Source organism: Hibiscus syriacus, unplaced genomic scaffold (assembly GCF_006381635.1).
Source record: "Hibiscus syriacus cultivar Baekdansim isolate YM2019G1 unplaced genomic scaffold, ASM638163v2 tig00111937_pilon, whole genome shotgun sequence".
Taxonomy (NCBI): Eukaryota; Viridiplantae; Streptophyta; class Magnoliopsida; order Malvales; family Malvaceae; genus Hibiscus; species Hibiscus syriacus.
Genome location: NW_024063215.1, coordinates 671473 through 683721, shown reverse-complemented (window position 1 = coordinate 683721; position 12249 = coordinate 671473). Strand labels below are relative to the sequence as shown.

At 31.8% G+C, this 12249-nt stretch overlaps 1 pseudogene; it reads left to right on the top strand.

Moving 5' to 3' along the window:
- Positions 1 to 6654: 6654 nt before the first annotated feature.
- Positions 6655 to 9541, top strand: LOC120172981 (annotated as a pseudogene).
- The last annotated feature ends 2708 nt before the right edge of the window (positions 9542 to 12249 follow it).

The following is a 12249-nucleotide window of genomic DNA, read 5'->3' as shown; positions in this document are numbered from 1 at the left end:
TAATTTAAATTCAAAATAATACATCTCATTATTTGATAAAATAATTACACAAGTAAGGTTCTATGAATACATATGCCCACTAAAACTACAATACAGTACTCTGAAGGAGATGCTGGAAGTCCTGCTATGACGGTGCTCAACGAGCTACCCAAGCTACTGACATGCCAACGAAAAACATCCGAAGCTTGAGCTTACAAAGCCAGTAGTATAATTGCTAATCTAAAACATCATTAAGAGTCTCATAAACATAATCGTGCTAAAGATTTGGTACTAAGCAGTAGGCACATACATGATCTTGATGAAGTGATACCTACTTAAAGTTTAATTGGTTTGTCACTGAAATAGGGTCTCACGCTTCCTTTAGTCCTTGAACAAGGGCCTCGCCATGATCACACCTCTATATGGCCTCTACTCAGACTGCAATTGCTTTGCATTATATAAATGCAACTCTAACACAATCGTGTATTATCTATATGCAATGATGACTAGTATCTAGTCTCACAAAGCCATAAGACACTAGCAACTACGGATATCACGTCCGGCTAACACACATTTCACGAGAGTCAGGCCTCGCGCCCAAATTAGTCGTCGAAGTGCCTCACGCACTTATTGTGGTGTATCTGGGTAAGGACATCACACTTGCCAATCCACCCCTGGCGAATGTTAATGCCTCAGCACATATTCAGCAGCAAAAGTGCCTTGCGCACTTACTTCAGGTGTTCTCGGATATCCTATACCACTAGAAAATCATCACCACCTGACTAAACTGATGCGACTATACATGTATACCTAAGCCTCATAGGCCACACGATGCTGACAGCACTAACTGACTCCTCGTGAATGTTTGGGCCTCGTGTCCTCACTAGCTCCTGAAGTACCTCATGCACTGACAATGCCCCATTAGGATAACTAAGGTAACTTGGGTATACCCTAGCGCAACCGGACTCACTAAAGTTGGTTCATTCTCTCACTAGATGTTATCTTACTTGTTCTCTAACCAAAACGTTACGTAAAGGCTTATTGGTATACTATTGATGTTATTTACTATGCTACTCCACTCTGGTTGCTCGTTACTAAAGGGTAATTTACTTTTTCTCCACCTCTAGTGAAGTCTCTATGCATTCTTGGGGTTTTACGACTATTTTTGAGGTTTTTGTTCGCTTACTAATTATCCACTAGCATAGTACCTGACTCGGGTTCTACTCTGAGTAGCGACACTCTGATTTCTCTTATTAAACTTTATTTCAATACTCATTGGATTGAAAGAACGTCTTATACCTCAAAGGTTCACTGACATTCTCGAAGCCCACACTCTCTACTATTTTTGATTCAGACTCGTTCATTGTATCGTTGGTCGATACATCCCCTGTAATGATCCTCGTTATTCTTTTTCTGTATATATGCTCAACTGAAGATAGCTTAGCTTATACCGCTTAGAATTGTTACTCCTATTGTAACTCGCTTCCACAATTATTTCTAGGCATATTCAGCATTTCGATTCCTTACGGACTAATTCTTACTATTATAGATCATTCTTAGCTCTTACGGGCCTTAACCAAGTCAAAACTAAACTTCCAAAGTGAGAAGTATCAATACCCTAGGGTCAAGTATCGATACCCCTATGAGTATCGATACCAGAAATGCATTCTATTTCAAAAATTAAGGATCAATATCGGTATTCCACCCTGATTATCGGTATTATAAAGGCAGTATCGATACTCCCCTTAACAGTATTGATACTCCCAGCTTGAAATCCCTAATTTTAGCCCTAATTCATCTATTATCGATATTATTCATCCCAATATCAATACTCGGACACAAAAATGGTTATTTAGGCTCAGGAAATCACCCAAAAATCACCCTAAAGGCCATGGTTTGATTTCTAATCAAGTTATAAACCATTAGGGAGTTAACTAGGGTCTTAAAGTAGCATAAATACGTCTTTTAAACCTCTAAAACATGATTTGATCATCATATCAAATATAAACCCTAAAATGATTAAATATTCAAATCATAGCAAAACTTCATACTTATGGAAATCTTAACACTCCAAATGATTAAAAATATACTACCTTGGTTATAGAAACCCGAAATAAAGCCCCTTGATTAGCCAAACTTCTTTCCTACGTGATTTTGGTGAAAACTCCCACTTTTCTCTTTAACTATAAACACCCAAAGCTTGGTTCACTAAACTGATGCTGCTAAGGGAATAATGAATGAAAAAGAAATATGAAAAAGAGTTAGTCTCTTACCTTTAGCTTGGCCCTTGAAGAGGAAAATGAGAAGAAGAATGGAAGAAATACAGAAGAGGAGAAGAAAAGCTAAGAATATATAAAGGCTCCATCTTTAGAAGATGGGGAAATAACAATTTTGGTCCTTCCTCATTTTTATACTAATTAAAAATCTCCTTTTTATAACTAATTAGGAAGGGTTAATTGGGCTCAAACTCGACCCAATTAAGCCCAAAAACTTAAATTATGAAATTTATGGGGTCCGCTTACCTCTCGGGTAAACCCAAAACTACTAACCCATCGGGTTAACCAAAAACCCGACCCTAACCTGACCCATTGTCATCCCTAATTAATGGGACTATTATTATCAATGGAGTTCATGGGTTTGAACAGTTGCATCTACAAGTTATATGTGTGTTATCAATGACAATGAGAGATTATGAACATAAACTATTTTATAATCACTCGAGACTATTTCAAAAAAAAAAACTTCTGACTTCCTTCAATATTGGGAACCCTATTAGTAAATTTTAATTACCAACCTACTAGTATTATTAGTTTTTCTTTATAAACTACTAGTATAAAAAAAACAGGGTAAATTATGTATTTAGTCATCCACCTATTTTTACTATTTCGTATTTGTCACATAACTATTTTTTAGAATCATACATAATGTTACGTTTCGGTTCCGTTTTGATCACTCACTGTAGAAAATAAGTAGAACAACTGACGTGTTACCATAAGGTAATATCACATCATCATTAAAAAAATAAAAAAAAGTTGTCATGTTAACAAATTTTTTAACGTCATATGACCAAAATGAAACCAAACCATAAAGTAAGGTATTTTGAAAAAATAGTTGGTGACCAAAATATAATCACCAGAATAGGTAGGTGGGTAAATATGTAGTTTACCCAAAAAAATATTTTAAGAATTATTTAATACATAAATTGTATAAAATTTTCCATTAATTTTTTTTAATTCTTAGTTCTAAATTCTAAGATCTAAACCCTAATAACTTTACTATTTATCAAGGACAAATAATAGAGATTTGAGTATAAAACATAAAAAATTTCGAGGCATCCTCTTTACCATATTAAATCAAACTGATCAACTAAAATATTATCACTTAAAAGAAGTATGTAAACCATATAAAAGTATTATCTTTTTTTAGTGTAATCCAATTGTTTTAAAAAAGGAAAAGAATATAAACAAGTCAATGCATATATACCATCTCTGGGGAGCATTTAAAAAATAGGGCCAAAGAGAGTTGAATAATTCCAGGGGAAATGGGGCCAGTGAGCAGATAAGCAGATGGAGACCTTTCTGCTAAAATTTGTAAGTGTCAAAAAAAAAAATGAAGTCGGTCTCTCTAATTTAATCCCTTCAACCATTCCCCATGTCGGTACTCTATCCTCCACTTCTAGAAATGTACACTCTATCATATATATCCAATTAAAAATACAATGGCAATACAAATAAAACGAGTAAAGTACACAAATGATCATCTAATTATATAACGTTGTTTTGTTGAGTTCCGACTATCAAAACTTATAAAATGGTCCTTTGAACATTGTTTTTTTGAGTCCTCCAACTACTAAATGTTATAAAGTGATCAACTGACTATTCATATATTTTAAACTCATCTTTTTTTGTTATAAATTGATTGTCGTCTGAGCTGGATGTTAATTTGTTGACTGAGATATGAAAATCATATTTTAATGATGTCTTCTGACATCGTGTTGCTTTCGAACACTGGCTCAACGACATAATGTTTCAAGCACTGACTCTTGAGATGGACCCATGGGGGATAGGTGGGGTAGTCACCTCCCTAAAATTTTAAATTCTCCTATATTTTAAATATTTTATTTTTATTTTCTATTGATAATCTATTTGCTCTTCCTAATTTTTTTAAAACTTTGCTCCTCCTAATTTTTTTATAAGTTCGTCCCCTAACACAAAAATACGTGCCTATCCCTGAATGGCTCGACAACATAATATATAAGGAGACTTGATCCATAAAATACAACTCAAACGGAATCGGGAGCAGATTTATCATATCTCAGCCAATAGGTTAATGTCCAACTCAAAAAGCCATTTTTTTTAACGGAAAGGACGAGTTTGAAACATATGAATAGTCAGATGACCATTTTGCAACTTTAATAGTCGGGATACTCAACAAAATGATGTCCTATTGTCGGAGACCATTTTATAACTTTTAGTAATTGGGGACTCAACAAAGTAACACTCTACCGTCATGAGACTATTTGTATACTTTACCCAAATTAAATTTTTAAAATTTTGTTTATTTTAATATTATTTTTCATTTAAAATTTATGGATTTAAGATTTAGGATTCACAGTTTAAAGTTATATATAAAATTATGTAAATTTAATGTTACATCATCTATGTATTAAATAATTTTAAAAAATTGTTAAAAGGATTTTTGATGAGTCGATATATGACTTTAATTAGCTTAATGTGTTTGATGATATGCAGTGCGTGGAAATTAGATTTGAGATTTCAATAATTACTGCGAAATGGAAAGAATTAATGTCATGGAAAATGTTTTTTCTATGTAAAAATGTTGCAAAATCATTTCTTAGGCAAGGAAAGGAAAAACAAAGGATGTGCATAAATGGTGAAAAAATCGTGTTTGATGGAGGGAAAAATGATAAGTCAAAAAGTTTGTGACAAATGCATATCGACATAAGCAAACAATTTTATAAGTCAAAAAGTTTTGTAAATATATGTTATGGAAATTTATATTTTGGACTTGGTTTCAATTTGTATAAACATATTTGTTGTATTAAGGTTAATTATATGTTATTTTCAGTGACAATATGTATTACAATACTTTATTAAAAGTTACGCAATGATCCTTCGATTATAAAATGTTGCTTTGTTGAGTCTCTTGACTATTAAAAGTTACAAAATGATCACCGACAATCATTATGTTTCAAATTCGTCAATTTAAAAAAAATCGATGGTATTATGAGCTGAACATTGACCTATTGACTGTGATATGATAAAATTTAATCTCATAATTTTAAACAATTATCATATCTCAATCATCATGTTAACGTTCAGCTTAGTAAACCGCCAATTTTTTAACGAAAAATAACGAGTTTAGAACCTAATGAATAGTCAAGTGACCATTTTGTAACTTTTAATAGTCGATAAACTTAATAAAGCAACATTCTATAGTCGAATGACTATTTTGTAACTTTAATAGTCGAGAGACTTTATAAAGTAGTATCCTATAATCGGGAGACCATTTATATATTTTACCCTAAATATAATTAATTATAAAAACCTACTTTTAAGCAAGGTCTCAGGTTCAATCCTTGTGTATGCAGAAAATCCTCGTTGGGAGACTCACCCACAAAAGCCAATGTGCTACTCGGTAGGCTGTTCATGTACGGTTAACCGTACCGTCTAGCCTAAACGGTTAACAGTTATATGATTATGAGATTTTTCTAACCGTAACCTAATCGTTAAGAAAGGGTTAACCATTATTAACGGTTCGGTTACAGGTTAACCTATTACAATTATTTATCAATTTTTTCATAATTCATACTACAAAAAATATATAACTTAACACATACTTACACCAATGTAAGTAAATAAAATAAAATAAAATATAGCACTTAATACATAGTTACATCGGTTTTTATTAATCTCCAAATATCTTAGTACTTAACAATAAACACATAATTATATTAATGTAAGAATATTTCTATATTTTCAAAGAAATAAAAATTAAAAATGATATATATATATATATATATATATATATATATATTAAATTATTTGTATAAATTTTTTTATTATATATATATATATAAATTATAAATTGTAGAAACATATTAAGTTATTTGTGTAAAAATAATAAATTAGAAATAAAATTATAAATTTAATTTCTTAACTATTAACCGTTGGTTAACCGTTTATTAAAATTTGTAACTGTAACCTTAACCGTTAATCATTATTTTTAGTAATTCGGTTAACCGAAACCGTTTAATATTAACGTTTCAATTAATTAACTTGTTAAATGTAACGGTTACAGTTAACAGTTCCAGATTTTTTTAACATTCCTACTATTCGGTTCAGTCTAGTTTAATCAAGGCAAAACCTTAAAATTAAAAGGGGAAAAAGGTTATTAATGCATTAAATATACCGGAATATATACATGGAGCCCGTATTTACTATTCAGACATAGATTCAGTTCAACAGACCTAGGTATCAAAGAAACGAGTAATACCCGTCACCTATCATGCGTGAAGTCATATGGCATTAACTTAATCGAAGGCCAAGTAAAATCTCTCTCTCTCTCTGTCTAGATTTTCCTAAATAAATACGAATATTTTATCAAATATTCTAAACCAGAACACAAAAATATATGTTGAAGACACTTCCTGTCAAACACTAACATTGTTCCTTCATGGAAAGTGGAAACTTTCCAACTTTTCTGAGCCATCATAGCCCTTCTATCAACACTATAAATACCCATTCATCACTACCAAGCATGCAAACAAGTCCCACACAATTAGCTCAACCAAACTAATCTCTTATTCTCTTCTCAAACCGCTTCTTTTGTTCAAAAAATGGCAGCCATGTCTAAGATTGCTACAGGAAATGGCCATGGTGAAAACTCCTCCTTATTTCGAAGGCTGGAAGGCGTACGAAACCAATCCTTTTCATCCCGTAGACAGACCTGACGGAGTTATCCAGATGGGTCTAGCTGAGAATCAGGTAATAGTTTCAGTAATAAAACACAAACATCATGGGATTTTTTTGTGCTCAGTTCTTTTGTTTTGGAACCTATTTTAAACTGACGGTTTCATGGACCAGCTCTGCCTTGATATCGTCAAAAAGTGGCTGGTCAAGCACCCGGAAGAATCGCTCTGCACTGCACAAGGTGTGAGCAAATTCAAGGAGACTGCACTTTTCCAGGATTATCATGGGATGCCTGAGTTCAGAGGGGTTGGCTAATTATACCATCAGGACCTCAATATTTTGATTATTGATTGATCATGATGATTTAATGGAACTTGTCTGCATTTTTTACGCCACAGGCTGTTGCAAAATTCATGGGGAAAGTGAGGGGAGATAGAGTGAAATTTGATCCGGAGCGAATTGTTATGAGCGGCGGCGCAACCGGAGCTCATGAGATGGTTGCATTTTGCTTGGCCGATCCTGGTGAAGCGTTTCTCGTTCCCACTCCTTATTATCCAGGGTAATGCATCATTTCTGCTGCTTTATTATATTCATAATGTCAAAATTAGTCTCTGATGTTTATTAAAATGATAATTTTATCTCATATTTTTTAGAAGTATTTTGGCCGAACATTTTGTTTTGGCTACATAGGCCCCTCAATGGATTGAAATCATTAATTAATAAACTCGTAACGCTCTAAAATAGGGAAATTTTAACCCTAAAATGAAACATTGGAGGGTTAAAATGCTCTAGAAGAAAATAATGGTTAAAATTATTTTTCAATCAAACATTAAAATCTTTTTATCTTAAAATGAAATGTTAAGAGCTAAAATGCTTAAAAAAATAGAAGTCAAAATAATTATTTTGAAAAACTTTGGAGGCTAATTATGATATTATACCTTATATTTATATAAAACATGGATATTCTATAAACTTATTAAACGATCTTAATAATAAAATGAAGTATTAGTTTTTCTAAAACTTTCAAATTTAAATAGTTGCGTCCAAGGTTTGTGTAGTTACTTAGTAGAGCTCCATTGTGAATTGCTTAATGACAAACTTTGACCTTTGTCCCAATACACACCCACACATGGAAAGTACGGAGAAAGAGGGGGGGAATTGCTATTTAAACAATTAGATTCTTGACTTAAACATTACTTGAATATTAAATAAAATATTTTCATTTCTCTAACGATTAAATTTAGTCATCTTCCCCTTTTTCTTAATGAAAAAGAAGAAAAATGGTTGATGGGAATCATTAAAGCAACAGTGCTTCTTTGGGTCGATGTCAAAATACATTGAAGCTCTAGGCTGCTCACTATATTATTTGTTAGAAAAACAAAACCCATCAAGCATCAATCCCAGTGGGACAGTAATCATCATAGAAAATTGAGCAGTCACTTTCATTTGAATCACTCTCTCAACAGCTGGATGGGGTTATGGCTTAAATGAGTTGACTCGTAGCTCTTGGAATAGTCATCAAATTAGCACAAAAAGTTATTGAATTTGGCATTCATTTGCAGATTTGATCGTGACTTGAGGTGGAGAACCGGGGTTGAACTCGTACCAGTGAACTGTGAGAGCTGCAATAATTTCAACATCACCGGAGATGCTTTAGAAGCTGCATATGTAAAAGCACAAGAAGCTAACCTGCGAGTCAAGGGATTACTCCTAACCAATCCATCGAATCCACTGGGCACAATCTTAGATCGAGACACATTGAAGAACGTTGTAAAGTTCATAAACCAGAAGAACATACACCTGATCGGGGACGAGATATATGCCGCCACAGTCTTCATGGAGCCGGAGTTCGTTAGTATTTCCGAGATCATAGAGGAAGACGACGTCGAATGCAACCCTGATCTAATCCACATTGTTTACAGTCTGTCGAAGGACATGGGGTTCCCCGGTTTCAGGGTCGGCATCGTGTACTCATACAACGACGCCGTCGTTAGCTGTGCCCGAAAGATGTCGAGCTTCGGGCTGGTGTCGTCGCAGACTCAGTACCTGATCGCATCGATGCTGTCGGACGACGATTTTGTCGACAACTTCATAAGCGAAAGCAGAGCTGTTGTTTAAGAGGCACAAGTACTTCACCTGGAGTCTTTCCCAAGTCGGTATCGGTTCGCTGAAGAGCAATGCGGGGCTGTTTATATGGATGGATCTGCGCAAACTACTCAAAGACAAGACATTCGAAGCGGAAATGGAACTGTGGCGGGTGATCATCAGTGAAGTTAAGCTCAACGTTTCACCGGGCTCTTCGTTCCACTGCGACGAACCGGGTTGGTTCAGGGTTTGCTTTGCTAACATGGACGACAGCACCATGCAAGTTGCTTTGTCGAGGATTCGAAGCTTTGTGGTTAAGAACAACGAGGCCATGGTTCCACCACGTAAATTATGCAGGCGAAGCAGCCTTAAACTCAGCCTATCTCGAAGAATGGATGATTTGATGTCGCCGAGCATCTTGTCCCCCCACTCTCCGTTACCTCAATCGCCACTGGTTCGAGCCAGGACTTGAAAGGAAAAAAAACCCAAGAAAGTCGTAATTTTTACCATAGAAATACTAGCCTTATCATAAGGAACTCCATGGATTCACGTGTCATTTTTATGTATCTTCAATAACTGTATTTTTCGTCTTTCTTCACATGCAATAGCGTATGTGTGAGGAAAGATCAATGCTCTCCTACAGATGTAGTGTTTATTTGGACACTGTAACAAAATAAGTCGTTAATGGTGAAACCATTCCATGTGCAAAATGAGGGATTGTATTAGGAAATGCGACTAATATACGGTATTACCGGATACATTAAAAGATATTTAATAAATTCGGTTTAGCGCTACCTATTATGTTGACAAACTAATAATGTTTTAGGTAGAAAACATGAAAAACTATCAAATAATTTTTAAGGTTACCTTTTGAGTGAGTATCGATACATATATATAAGTGTTCATACTTATTTCACTATAGAAAACATTAATTTAATTACCTTTTGAGTGAGTTTTAAGATATTAATTTATAATTATACAAGTCTAATGGTTTATTTTTATGTTATATATTATTATTAAATTAAAAATAATAAACATAGATATTACATATTTATTATTATCTTTGGTTAAAATTGTTAAATTTAAATTCTAAATAATATTTTATAAAATATCAAAATAATCAAATAATTTTTGTGTAAATGAAATTATTAAATTAATATTGTAGGTGGAAAACATGAAGCACTGTTAAATTTTTTTTGAAACATAAATTACATAACTTTCAACAAAGTATCGATACATTTTTATAAAAAAATATCTATACTTTCAACATATTTGGTAAATTTTACCGGTTTTGTCATCATGAAACTGATTTTGTCATATTTTTACCAATTATATTGTAAAATATCGATCCTTTTTAATATATTAGGATCCTTTTATATTAGGTAAATTTTATCGGTTTTGTCATAATGAAATTGGTTTTGTCATACTTTTACCTGTTATATTATAAAGTGATGATACATTTTTATTCTTTTTCAACATAAAAATGATCGATACTTTCAATATATTAGGTAAATTTTACCGGTTTTGTCATAATGAAACTGGTTTTGTCATACTTTTACCTGTTATATTGTAAAGTAATGATACATTTTTATAAAAAGGATCGATACTTTCAATATATCCGGTAAATTTTACCGGTTTTGTCATAATGAAACTGATTTTGTCATATTTTTACTTGTTATATTGTAAAGTATCGATACATTTTTATAAAGTATCGATACATTATAGGCGCTATTACTGCTTTTCTTTTAAATTTCAAAAGTGTCGATACTTATTTAGATGGAATCGATACTTTCAATATATCCGGTAGGTAGTTTAATGTAATAGGTAGCGCCTATTTTTGTTACTGTTTACATTATTATACTTGATAATGTTTCCAATAAATAATCGGTTATGTTATCATTGATAATATTTTAGGCGTTTACCTAATATATTGTAATAACAAATTAAATAATTAACCTCTTTTATTATATAAGCGCTACCTATTACGTTATATAAACGCTACCTAATATGTTATTGTGCTTGATAATGTTTCCAGTAATTAACCTATTTTATTATATAAGCGCTACATATTACATTATATAACCAGTACCTAATATGTTATTGTGTTTGATAATGTTTCCAGTAATTAACATATTTTATTATATAAGCACTACCTCTGTGGAAAACATTAATTTAAGGTTATCTTTTGAGTGAGTTTTAAGATATTAATTTAGTAATTATACGCGTCTAATGGTTTATTTTTATGTTACGGTATATATTATTATTAAATTAAAAATAATAAAAATAGATATTACATATTTATTATTATCTTTGGTTAAAATTGTTAAATTTAAATTCTAAATAATATTTTATAAAATATCAAAACAATCAAATAATTTTTTGTGTAAATGAAATTATTAAATTAATATTGCAGGTGGAAAAGATGAAACACTATTAAAAAAATTTGAAACATAAATTACATAAGTTTCAATAAAGTATCGATACAATTTTATAAAAAGTATCTATACTTTCAACATATTAGGTAAATTTTACCGGTTTTGTCATAATGAAATTGGTTTTATCATATTTTTACCTGTTATATTGTAAAGTATCGATCCTTTTTATAAAAACGATCGATACTTTCAACATATCAGGTAAATTTTACCGGTTTTGTCATAATGAAACTGGTTTTGTCATATTTTTACTTGTTATATTGTAAAATATCGATCCTTTTTATAAAAAGGATCGATACTTTCAACATATCAGGTAAATTTTACCGGTTTTGTCATAATGAAATTGGTTTTGTCATATTTTTACTTGTTATATTGTAAAGTATCGATACTTTATAGGCGCTATTACAACTTTTCTTTTAAATTTCAAAAGTGTCGATACTTATTTAAATAAAATCAATACTTTCAACATATCTGGTAGGTAGTTTAATGTAATAGGTAGCGCCTATTTTTTTACCGTTATGTTATCATTGGTAATATTTTAGGCGTTTACCTAATATATTGTAATAATAAATTAAATAATTAACATATTTTATTATATAAGTGCTATCTATTGCGTTATATAAGCGCTACCTAATATGTTATTGTGTTTAATAATATTTCTAGTAATTAACCTATTTTATTATACAAGCGCTACCTATTACATTATATAAGTAGTACTTAATATGTCATTGCGATTGATAATGTTTCCAGTAATTAACCTATTTGAATATATAAGCACTACCTCTGTGGAAAACATTAATTTAAGGTTATCTTTTGAATGA